This window comes from Pinus tabuliformis, chromosome 4_2 (assembly GCF_031772625.1).
Source record: "Pinus tabuliformis cultivar Carrire ecotype Pingquan chromosome 4_2, CPIR1, whole genome shotgun sequence".
Lineage (NCBI taxonomy): Eukaryota > Viridiplantae > Streptophyta > Pinopsida > Pinales > Pinaceae > Pinus > Pinus tabuliformis.
In genome coordinates this window covers 401,761,004-401,773,462 of record NC_142304.1, presented here as the reverse complement: position 1 = coordinate 401,773,462, position 12,459 = coordinate 401,761,004, and positions in this window count along the sequence as shown.

Genomic DNA, 12,459 nt, shown 5'->3' with positions numbered 1-12,459 from the left:
TCTTTTACTTGTGTCAGAAACATATATACTAATTCATATATGTATATAGAAGGATTTTTATAATATATTAGTAGCTTTAGATCACATATATATTTCTCTTTGGATCAATATTATTGTATGCAAAATTATCTTTTAATGGCAATTGGACCTACTTACAAGTGGATATCACCATACCAAATGAAAGTGAGTCTGCTTGGGGTTTTCCATTGGGTGATACTCCCACATTGTTGTTAGTATGATTTTTCTTACCATCAATAGGTAAGAAAAGGAATAAGACAAAGTTTCAAAAGGAGCGTTGAGGAAACCTTTTTTTAATTCTTTCAAACCCTCTTGGACAAAACCAATGCATGAGTTGCCAAGCAAAATACCAATATGCCTCTTTGTATCGCCATATAAACATGTACAACCTCATACAGTCTATTTGTGAGGGAGAGGAACTATTATATGACATATCACTACTGGAAATCGAATTTATTTACCATGGAAAGGTTTCCTGAGGATTTTTGGGTTGTATACTAGCCCTCATTAAATGACAAGAAACCAATTTAAGCTTCAAAATTCTATAGTGGCAAATCACAATGGCATTTCCCCCACTTCTAATAGTTAATTCCCAAATTAGAACCGATTTAAAACTCCTTGCAAAATTGCAATGAACAAATTACAGTTTGTCCATTGATCTTCAATCTCATTAATCAAACAATGGTGGAGGATAGGTAACTATTCGGATATATTTATGCTCTTAAACTAGTAGGATATGAAGGAAAACTCCAACACTATAGAGATATCTCAACACACCAACTAACACAAAAACCATTAAAATCTTCATAGTCAATAAATCTTTAGAGCATCCATTAAAAATGCACATAATAGCTTCATAAGACTATGCTCGCAAGTTAACACAACAAAATAACAATACATGGTATATAAATTAAAGCACATGGAGATATTAATTACCATGGAAACCCAAATGGAAAAACTAGCATTCAATGGTTGTTCAATACTCTTATTTCAACAATATTTAGTACAATGAAATTCATGGATCTATGGCCATTCAACGATTTATACAACTCCCTCACCTCTTCTTCTGCTAGCCCAAAGACCCTTTTTGAGTGAAATTACAAGAAGAAATAGGGATAATTAGGGTAAGGGAAAGAAAAAGGGATTGACCTTTTAGTTCCAATTCCTCTCTCTCTTTTCCCTTACTATTATATTTATATATTTTTAAGTAATTTATCGTTTTCTTCTCCTTTTATCTAATTCCATTTTACTTTGCATTGTATTTTACACAATTACTAACCTTTTGTAATCCTTTAATTTCCTTATATATTGAGGCTTGCAACCATGGATTTGTGTTCATGTCAATTGAGGATCATGCCTTTGAATTGAGAGTCATTTTTGTCTCCAAAAGCTTAGAGGACCAATCAGAGCAATGTGCCTTCTATGTGTTTCTTTCAAACACAACTCTAACTTTGGATCTTGGCTACAACTATCACTCTAGATTTAGGTCATGGCTTTGGTAACTAGCTATTATTCTAGCTTTGGTTTTTGGCTTACTTGTTCCCTTAATGTAGAATTCTACTCACTGACTCTCAATGTTGATAAATCTCTAGATCCAAACTCTAAAATCATAATCCATTCCCATCTCTTTCAAACTTGGAGATGGTCCATATTAGTAGTCAATGAAGTCAAGTAGAATTATGGTTTTCATTTTCAATGTGATCCCAAAAATCTATCTTGGCACATAGAAATTCCACAAGAAAATGTGTGGATTGCCTTTTTCTATTAGGACCAATTACTTCTTGTTTAGCAACAAACAAAAAAATAGTCTAAAAATATAACCTCTTTTAGGAGAAAACCTCTGTTTAAAATATAACAATGTACAAGAATGAAAATTGAGATGCTCCTAAGGCTAGGTCTTCTTGGTATATATATGAAGGATAAAACAGGTGCAACGAAATGTTATAACCAACCAATTAATATATTAATAGAAATATAATGACACGCTAGGTATGGATTAATTAGGGGTTTTATGCTTAACATGGGGCTTTCTTTAGGGCTTAATATTCCCCTCTCTTTCAAATAAGTGTTGCCTTGAACACTTAACTAACTACGGGTATTTATACATGAATAAATCATCTTCCCACGTTATCTCTTCCAATAGTAGGTTCTTCCATCTTATGAGGTACTTAGTAATTACTTAATTTAATAGTTGCTTAATCCTTATTTAAAGAATTGTTTATGGTTTGAGTATGATTTTCCCTTCTTTATTAGTTTATGATAAACTAGTTTGGACTAGGATCTTATCACAAATTTCCTTCTTTAAACAAGAAACATGGAAGATTGGATGTACAGGTAAAGATTGAAGCAACTCCAATTTGTAAGCTATACTTCTTATCCTTTGCAACACCTTATAGGGGCCATAATACTTGGATGCTCATTTATTATCCTTCTTTTTTTTCTTGAGGGACATCTATTTATATGGTTGTATTCTCCAAAATACTCTTTCATGTACTTCAAATTCCCTTTCCTTATGATGTCAATCTACTTGTAGTTCCATCCTATTTTGAGTTATAACCAAGTTATCTTCAATAGTTTGAGAACCTCTTATTGGAACCATATATGGTCCTCCACTACGTGAACCTTTGCAATCCCTTTCAATGGTGATGTGATGGATGGAGGATGGTATCCATAAAGTGTCGTAAATGGGGACATTTTTTGATGAAATATAGAAGGATGTGTTGTATCCTCATTTTGCCCAAAGCAACCACTTGACCCATTATGTCTATTTATCAAATGTAAAGAAACAAAAATATCCTTCTAAACATTTATTCACAATCTCAATTTATCTATTAGATTGAGGGTGCTAACAATATTTGTGATCCAATTGAGCACCTAAATAGGAAAAAAAATTATTCTAATATTTTTTAGTGAAGATTGGATCTCCATCACTTACAATAATCTTGGGCATTCCTTATAGCTTTTGGATTGTTTCCATAAATGTTGTTGCTATTGTACTTGCTTTAAAAGGATGGGAAAGAGCAATAATAAGCGTACTTCATCAATTGATCCATTACTACCATGATGAATCTATTTCCTTCATATTTGGATAAATTTGTAAAAAATTGCATTGAAATTTCTTCCAAAGATTGAATTCCTATAGAGAATGTTTGTAGGAGATCTAAGGTCTTGATTGTTTCTCCCTTGTTCCATTGGTAGACCACACATTCAACCACATAATTTTGAACAAAAAATTTAAGACCTTCCTAGAAAAAATACTTCTTGATTCTATGTTAAGTTTTAAATAAAGCACCCTAAATGTCCTATAGGAGAAGTGCATAATTCCCACATGACCTTTTGCTTGAGTTGGGAATTATTAATTAAATATAGGTGATCTTAATACCACAACAGATCATTCTTCCACAAAAATTTATCTATGGTACTTGGGTTCATAGTTGTTGAATGACCTTGCATACCCTTTTATCTTGTTTCCATTATATCCTAGCTTCTTCCACCCATTTAGATTGTGGAATAGAAATAACATATAGTAAATCCTTTGTTTCTTCTTCTTTCCTTGGAAGTGCATCTACCACCATATTATGTTTTTCTTTTTTTGCATATAATTTCAAAGTCATATCCTAGCATTTTTGTGACCCATTTTTGTTTCTCTTCTAAAGATAATTGTTGATCCAATATGTACTTCAAATGATCATGACCTTTTTTTACTTTGAAGTGTATTTCTATTAGGTAAGGGTGTCATTTTTTTTACTAAATGTAGTATGGCCAACCTTTCTTTTCATAAATAGGTTTGTGTAAGTTCTTTCCTTTAAGTTGGCTACTTTCAAAGGCAAGGGGCCTTCCTTCTTGCATTAAATCTACATTAATTCCATGGCCTCGGGAATCACACTCCATAATAAAGTTTTTTGTGATGTCAATTATGGCCAAGAAAGGAGTCGTACACATAGCCTCAAGTTTTTCAAATGATTTGGTTGCTTCTTGAGTCTAAGAAAATGTTTCCTTGTTTAATAATGTTGTTAGAGGTGGTATTATTTGACAATAATTCTTGACAAAATTGTGATAATATCCTATCAATCCTAAGAATCCTCTAAGTTTCTTTAAGATTTTATGGATTGGTCATTCCATTAGCTTTAATTTTGTTAGGATCTACCTTGACAACCTCATGAGATACAATATGAGGATGACCTAAGTTAAAATCCTAGCAAGAACAGATGGAGCTCTGGAACCCGCCTAATAAGGGCTATGGTTTGTTTGCAGTATTTTTCTGATGCACCCTCCCTCTCGTTTTCGATTAGCTCTGCCTCCCCCTGTTGTTGTACCTACCTGACGTTGTTCATCACCTGTCGTTCCTCGTTTGCAATTTCGTATTATACTCTCCCATGATTCCGTTGTGCCCTTACCGTATCCCCCATCCTGCTCTCAGTCACTACATCGACAAGTTTCTACATTTTACGGCGGCAGCTGGCGCGTAACTCTCGGAGCAGTTATGGATATGGAAATTGTAGACTATTCGGAAGACCCGTTAGAGGGTGTTACCATCTGGACAACCCCCCAAGAGAACACAGAAGGCCTCCTCCCTTTCTGCAGCGAACTATCGGATACTATCGCGACTTTGCCCTCGATCTCAGGGCCCTCATGCTCGGTCATAACCCTACCTGAGGCTAGCCCCTCCTGGACAGATTTTACTACCCCTCCCTCATTACCATCCTCCCTTCAATTTGCGGCCCACTTCATAGGCCCTAACCTAGCCTCTTGCTCCTTCGGCTGTCCACCCTTCCCTCCATCCGCCGGATCACATATCCCCTCATATAATCCCCCCGACGAACCCTCGGTCATGGGACAAGTAACTCCTCTTGCGGCACCTTTATCTACTCCCCCCTCCAATAGTTTCACATACATACCACCTCTCTTGGATGCTTTCCCCTCTAGGTTGTGTCTGAACCTTGAAAACCCTCAACCTATCCCTCCTACAAGTGGATCCCAACAGGATGCTACCGACGCAGGCCACAGACCGAGCAAAAAACAAAAGTGTGTTAAATCCAAGGCACAAGACGTTATAATATGCCTAGGCGAGGACATTCAGTGGGGAGAAACAATGGATACAGCTGATCGAGTCTTCGTTGGTAGGGTTCAGGGAAGAAACTACATTGCGGCTCGGCTGAAGCAATGGATGGTAGAAGTTTGGGGACAACATTTGGTTGATCTACCTTTAGTCCAAACCTTTGTCAAAGGGTGGTTCATGTTGCGTTTCGTTAGAGCTGAGCATACGAATTGGGTCATGTCCTCGTTCTGGCACATTAAACAAACCCTCGTTCTCCTGTGTCAATGGAACCCTCTCTTCGACCCTAAGAGGGAGCAACTCGGAGCAGGGCCACTATAGGTATGTCTACTAGGATTACCTCTTCACTTCTAGTCTGAAGACATCTTCCGGCGCATTGGTAGCTCTCTGGGCACTTATCTGGAGCATGATAGATCATACCTCTCCACTAGCATCATGGCGTACGCGAGGATTTTGGTTCACCTAGACACCCGGGAGGGACTACAGGAACACGTCACATTACAATGGAGGAATTTCTCCCGATTGAGGATTCTTGATTATGATGAGGTGCCTTTCCAGTGCAGGAGGTTCCATAAGGTGGGTCACCTATTCAGAGATTGCCCCCTGAATGGAAATACAAGGGCAGGGGGAAATGGAAAGACTATACCTACAAAGGACTCTCAAGCACCTACGAATCAACCCTCTTCCGAAGCTGCAATGACTCACACCGTCCCTGAAGCAACAGTGAATGCACCAGCCAAGGAGGCTTTGAAGAAGCATGGTAAAGCACCATATCAGCCTCCCTCTCCTCCTCTCACCAGGGCAAGGGCGGTTTTAGAGGTTGTGTTATCTTCGGGTATGTTCGCCTCTAACCCCTACTCTGTACATCTCTCTACTTCATCTGATAGCATGGCATTATCTTCAGTTAATAATCAGGCCTCGACTTTCATACCTATGCCCCCCATTTCCTTGGCATGCTCCCTAGACCCCCCCCTCCCACCTACTCTTGCACCCCGCCATCCTTCCCGGAGGTGGCCCCTTCCAAATCTTCTGACTCTAAGCATGGACCTCTATCTCCCAGATACCCGCTTCAATCCCGAGCACATTCACAGGCCCCTGACTCTATTGGCATTGGACTGGATACTTCCCCCCATTCCCCAGAATCCACCTCGAGGCTGACCTTCCTCCCTAACCAAAGCCAAGTTTTAGGTTGCGGAAGAGATAGCATTTGGGAGACAACACACTATTGACAAGGTACTTAGAGCATTGAACACCCTGGACGCTCCCCCCCCATGAAGTTGTTTTCATTTAACTACCGAGGGCTAGCTAGCCCTGGAAAAAAACTATATTTTCGCAAAATTCTTAGCACTGAACTGGTCGATGTCGTTTTCCTTCAAGAAACTCTAGGCCTAGCTGAAGCCATCACCCTCCTGCTAGAATCCATGCTCCCTGGTTGGTCTTTTCAAGCCCTTGATGTCAATGGACACTCGGGAGGCATAGCTCTAGGTATAAACTCTCGAACCATAAAAATCTATAACATATGGGGAGGCATAGGATACATTGGGGTGGACATATTCTCATCTGAACTAGGCACAAACATTAGACTTATCAATGTGTATGGGCCTTGCCAACACCGTGCAGATTTCTGGGAACATTTACTAAACACTAATCTCCAAAAAAAGGACAACATAATCCTTGGGGGGGTTTAAATTTCTCTATTGGATTCTCGGAATCATGGGGACATCATGCCCAGATTGACCCCCTATCTGCTTACTTTGAGAATATCCTGGAGAATCACAGTCTTATTGATATCCCATCAGCAAAAATACAACCTACCTGGAGGAATAAAAGAATTGGAGAGGATAGCCTCACTAGAAGGCTTGATCGCTTTCTCATCAAGGAGCGACTATTGAGTATGGGATATAACTACCGACAATGGGTGGGATCAGGGGGTATATCAGACCATCTGCCGATATACCTTGAAATAAGAGGAGGTCTGAATAAACCAAAAGCCCCTTTCAAATTCAACTCCACCTAGTTAAAGGATGCAACCTATACCCGAATGGTAACTAAATATTGGAAGACCCAACCCCTTGCTAGTGGTGGGAATATAGTCGAAGGCTTTGCACTCAACCTAAAAGAGCTGAAGAGATTATCTAAAATCTGGGTGCACAATAAGAGAGAACAGGATGACCAAACCCTAAGGGAAACTGAAGCAGAGATAGTTGCTTTCGAAAATGAACAAGGAGGGGCTTTCACCTCTATTGAACAAAAGGAAAAGCTCACATCCTTAGTAACCAAGAGAAGCAAAATTTTAAAGGACCGAGAAGAAACCTGGAGGTTGAGAAGCAGAGAAATATGGTTTCTAGAGGGAGACGATAATACAAATTTTTTTCACAAATTTGCTAATGGGCACAAAGCCATCAACTCCATATGGAAACTAACAAACGAGCAGGGGAACATTGTGAACACTTTGCCGCAATTAACATCCCTGGCTACATCCCACTTCAAGCAAATCTACAAGGCACCTCCCAATGCCACTCTTGTTGAAGTCATTCGAGTAGCACAACTATTTCCTCGGTTTGTGGATCAGGAAACTGCCATGGAACTAAACAGGGAGGTCATAATGGGGGAACTTGAAGCTACCTTAAAATGGTTCAAGTGCGACAAGAGTCCAGGACCAGATGGATGGTTGGTGGAGTTCTACATGGATTTTTTTGATACTCTCGGAGAAGATATTCTAAAAGTCGTTGAAGATTGTTGGATCAATGGAAAGATGTATGAGGCTTTCAATACCACCTTCATCGCCCTCATCGCCCTCATCCCCAATACCACAATCTTGTCTCCTTTGATGACTTCCATCCCATCTCCCTGTGCAACTGCATATACAAAATCATTGCCAAAATCATAGCCAATTGCCTCCGTCCCATCCTATCCACCCACATATCTTCTGAGCAATTTTCCTTTCTGCAAGATCGACAGATCCATGAGGCTGTTGGAACTGCACAAGAAGTACTACACTCTATTCAAATGAAGAAGATGAAAGGTATGATCTTAAAGGTAGATCTCTCAAAAGCATTTGACAAAGTAAGTTGGTTGTTCATCATAATGCTCCTAACTCATCTAGGTTTCCCTTATGAGTTTATAAAATGGATTATGTGTTGTATAACAAATATATCTTTCAGTGTCCTTGTCAATGGGGCAGCATCACCCTTCTTTCACTCTGAAAGAGGTCTCAGGCAGGGTTTCCCTCTATCCCCATTATTATTTTTACTCATCATGGAATGGCTCAACAGACTTATAAAAGAGGAAAATAGTAGGGGAAGGCTTAAAGGAATCAAAATCACTGACAGATGCATACTGACTCATCTACTTTTTGTGGATGATGTGTTGATTTTCCTCAATGGTGGCATTGGGGATCTGACTATATTGCAGAACACTTTCTCTTTATTTCAAACGGCTACAGGTATGGTCATTAACAACACCAAATCCACCATTACAGCCACTGGATGCTCTCCCCATGAGATTCAATATGAACTTCATAGATTCCCTTTTACCCTTCTACAGATGGAGGATGGCCTTAGATATATGGGATACAGGCTAAAGCCCCATGGATACAAGATAGCAGACTGGACTTGGTTAATTTCTAAGATGGAAAGGAGGCTCAACATTTGGTACCACAAGTACCTATCCAGAGCAGGAAGACTAGTACTCATCAAAGTTGTTCTTGAAGCCACTCTGGTATATTGGATGTCTCTGGCATGGATACCCAGAGGTATCCTCTCCAAGATACAAAATCTTTGTTGCAGGTTCCTCTAGAAAGGCAATCAGTCAGGGAGAATATTTTCCTAGGCCAAATGGGAGGTGCTTACTCTCCCAAAGAAATGGGGAGGGTGGGGCATTAAAAAGCTGGAAGACTTCTCCTCTGCACTGGTGGCCAAGCTTGGCTGGAAATTAATCACTTCAAATAGCCTGTGGACTATGGTGGCCTCTTCAAAATACATAGCCCCACTAAACCTGATGGACTGGCTTTGACAGCCACACTAGAACAAAACAGGGATATCAGTCATTTGGAAAGTTGTGCTAAACTTGATGTCCATTATCCGAGGGGGACTCACCTGGAGAATTCAATCTGGCACATCATTGCGCTTAGGTGTAGACCCTTGGATCGGTTGCGGTAACGCTCACAGGTTGCCTTATGAGCTTAAGCTACACCTTAACAATGCGGGTATCACCCATATCAGTCACATCATTGACATGGAATGCATCACCATTTTACAGCAAGCCTGGAAAACCGCACACAATCTGCACATCCCTCAGCACTGGCAACAACATTGGGCAGAATACACAGCAGCCTTAACTGAATCTCATATTAGAATTGTCGAAGGGGAGGACGAGATAATCTGGGCGCATGCAAAAAATGGGAGATACTCCCCTAAGGAGGGATATCTCGTCTTAGCTGATATTCATAGACCACAAGCTTATGAACACTGGTGGAAAAGCATGTGGAAACTAAAAGCGCCTCCCAAGACCCGATTATTCATGTGGGCAGTTCTAAAAAATAAGACTCCTACAGGTGACAATTTAATCAAAAGAGCACAACACGGACCTTTCTGGTGTTGCTTGTGCAAGAACAACACTGCATATACAGACCATCCTTTCCTCATCTGCCCGGTCGCAAAGGATCTCTGGAACTCTATCCTATTGACCATACCCACCCAGTGTAGTTGGCAGGGCTTGACAGTAAAGGATGCTTGGTCCACATGGTGGACTTCTGCTACACCGATAAAGGCTAGGAACCTTCCTCTCCTCATCTGCTGGGCAATCTGGATAGCCCACAATAGATACATCTTCTGAGACATTGCTCCTCATTGGCCCTCCATCACTGCTCGCCTTCTAACAGACTATCACACCATACCTGAATAAGATGAAAACTCTACACCCAGGCACATTGTCCATGAAAACATCAATCTCTCTCAACCATGGGCATACTTTGATGGTTCAGCATAGGAAGAAGGCTGTGTAGGCGGAGCCATTCTGTACCTATCTGAATCCTATCATTTCCATATCCAAATGGGCCTGGTGAGATGCACAAACAATTTTGCTGAACTGATTACAGCTAAATACCTTACACAATTTGCTTTGGAAAAACACTGCAGGAATATCCAAATGTTTAGGGACTCAAAAATTATTTGCAATTGGATAAACAAATGTTCTAACTACTTTGTTTATACTCTGAGACCTATACTGGATGAGACTCATCAGACATTTTGATTCATTTGTCTGTCGTCACATTTATAGGGAACGCAACTCATATGTTGATCTATTATCCAAGGAAGTTGCGTTCAGGCCTCTCGACACATGGCTGATACAGGAGCCGGGGGATGGTGCACACTACCAATATTACCATCGACCATTCATGGACCTAACAGACTAAATCTGGCTCAGCCGGAGCCTATTTTTTGCTTATGTAAATAATATTATGCTTTTAAATTATCAGATGTACACAAATGACAGTCATACATTACTCTTTGCGTAGAGTTTTTTGTTAAACTATAATTTGAACAATTACTAAAGTACAATGCCTCCCTACATGGAGTGCACTATTTTTGTTAATTTCTTATCTGATAGGCACTCTGTTCACAACATATGCGCTTCACATCTACAATATGTAATTTTCCTTTACTAATGAAAATTACGATTTTTCCAAGGGGAAAAAAATCCTAGCAAGAACGCTTTGGTGAAAAAGGAGTAAGAAAAATCATTGTGATGACCAATGTAGTGCCCAATTTGTTTTGATTAGTTTGGAAAATTGGGTATTATTATTTGAGGGTATTTTGTTTACAAAATGGCATATGTTATGATGATAAAACTTAAAAAATTTAACTATTTTGTAGTGACTTTAACTAGCATAATTATATTTCTAAATTAATTTAGTTTAATATTTATTTTTATGTTTTACTTTTTTCCATGTAATCAAGCATCCAACCTCTAGCATGAAGGTAAGGACAAGATATTCTTTGAGGCTTAAGGACGTTCAACAACAAGGGTCGAAGTCATTACAAAATATACTTGATATGAGTTCAACGTGTCACTTCATGGGAATTGAACATGGGCAGGGAGGATAACAATCATTCCTCACTACCACCCAAAATAAACCCAATTGACTAGTTTAGTTTAATATTTATATAATAAACATGGATGGATAAATTGTACAATGATATGACATAATTTACAATGCCAATTTACGTTGTCATCATATAGTGTAATAGATGTATACATATGTTTTTGATGCATTAATCGCTAGATGCTATTGATGGTTTTTCTAGTGTGACATAGGTGTTCATTAATGTGAGACTACGTCAATATCATTTGGACTCTACATTGAGTCTGGATGTTAATTTATGTCATTTTATTAGTGATGTTTTTTAATTTATGATTATGGAATTATTTAGTGCATTGTTTTAAGTATATGCAAGCAATTAAAATATGTTTGTTGTTCAGAACACACATGGGTAATGGAGTTGTATGGAGGTTGTACGTGGTATCACCAAGAGTGCGATAACTACATTCTTATTTCTACTTACAAGCATTCATTTTCTATGTTCCATGTTGTTGTTTTTATCTAAAGGTTGCACATTGATATGAGTGTAGGTAACAGATTTTTTCATTCATGAGGTTTAGTTGAGGGGTGCACAATAAGGTCGTGGAATTATTCCTCAATGACCATTAGTCTCTCAATAAGGTTATGATAAGTTGACTTAATGTGGTCTCCAAAATCGCATCAATTCCCCCATGAAAGAAATTTAGATGTTTGAAGGGCATGGAACCTTGTTTCTTATTGAAAGGTAACTCTTGAAGGGGGTGGAGAAGCATCACACCCTTGGTACCAATATAAGAGGTTATGCCTGCATAGAAAATATGTTTGACTAAGCATACATGCATCTTATTTAGTTTGAGAAAAGTTAGAATTCATGGTTGATTAATTGAGCATATATCTTATTACATTTCTCATAAGAGAAAAAAAAATATAATAGGTTATTTAATAGCCATTATAAAAATAAACATATTTTCAAATGTGTATGAAATGGAAAAAAAAAAAAAAAAAAATAATTAATTAATTAACTAATAATTAATTACTAGTACACTCACAAATCAAGGAGAAGAATGATGAATAAGGAATTCAAGTTTAAATAGAACCATGGGAAAATAAAAGTGGGCTTGTGAGATATTAAAGAGAATTAATAACTAACCAGAGCAGTGATTACATGTACACCCATTCAAAATTTAGGAAAAGAGAAGGAGATCAAGGGAACATGTAAGAGTTAAAATAGAAAGTGTAGCAGGTGAGGAATGATTACTCTTTTAAATTTTTAATGAGAATTTACTTGTGCATATTAGTGACA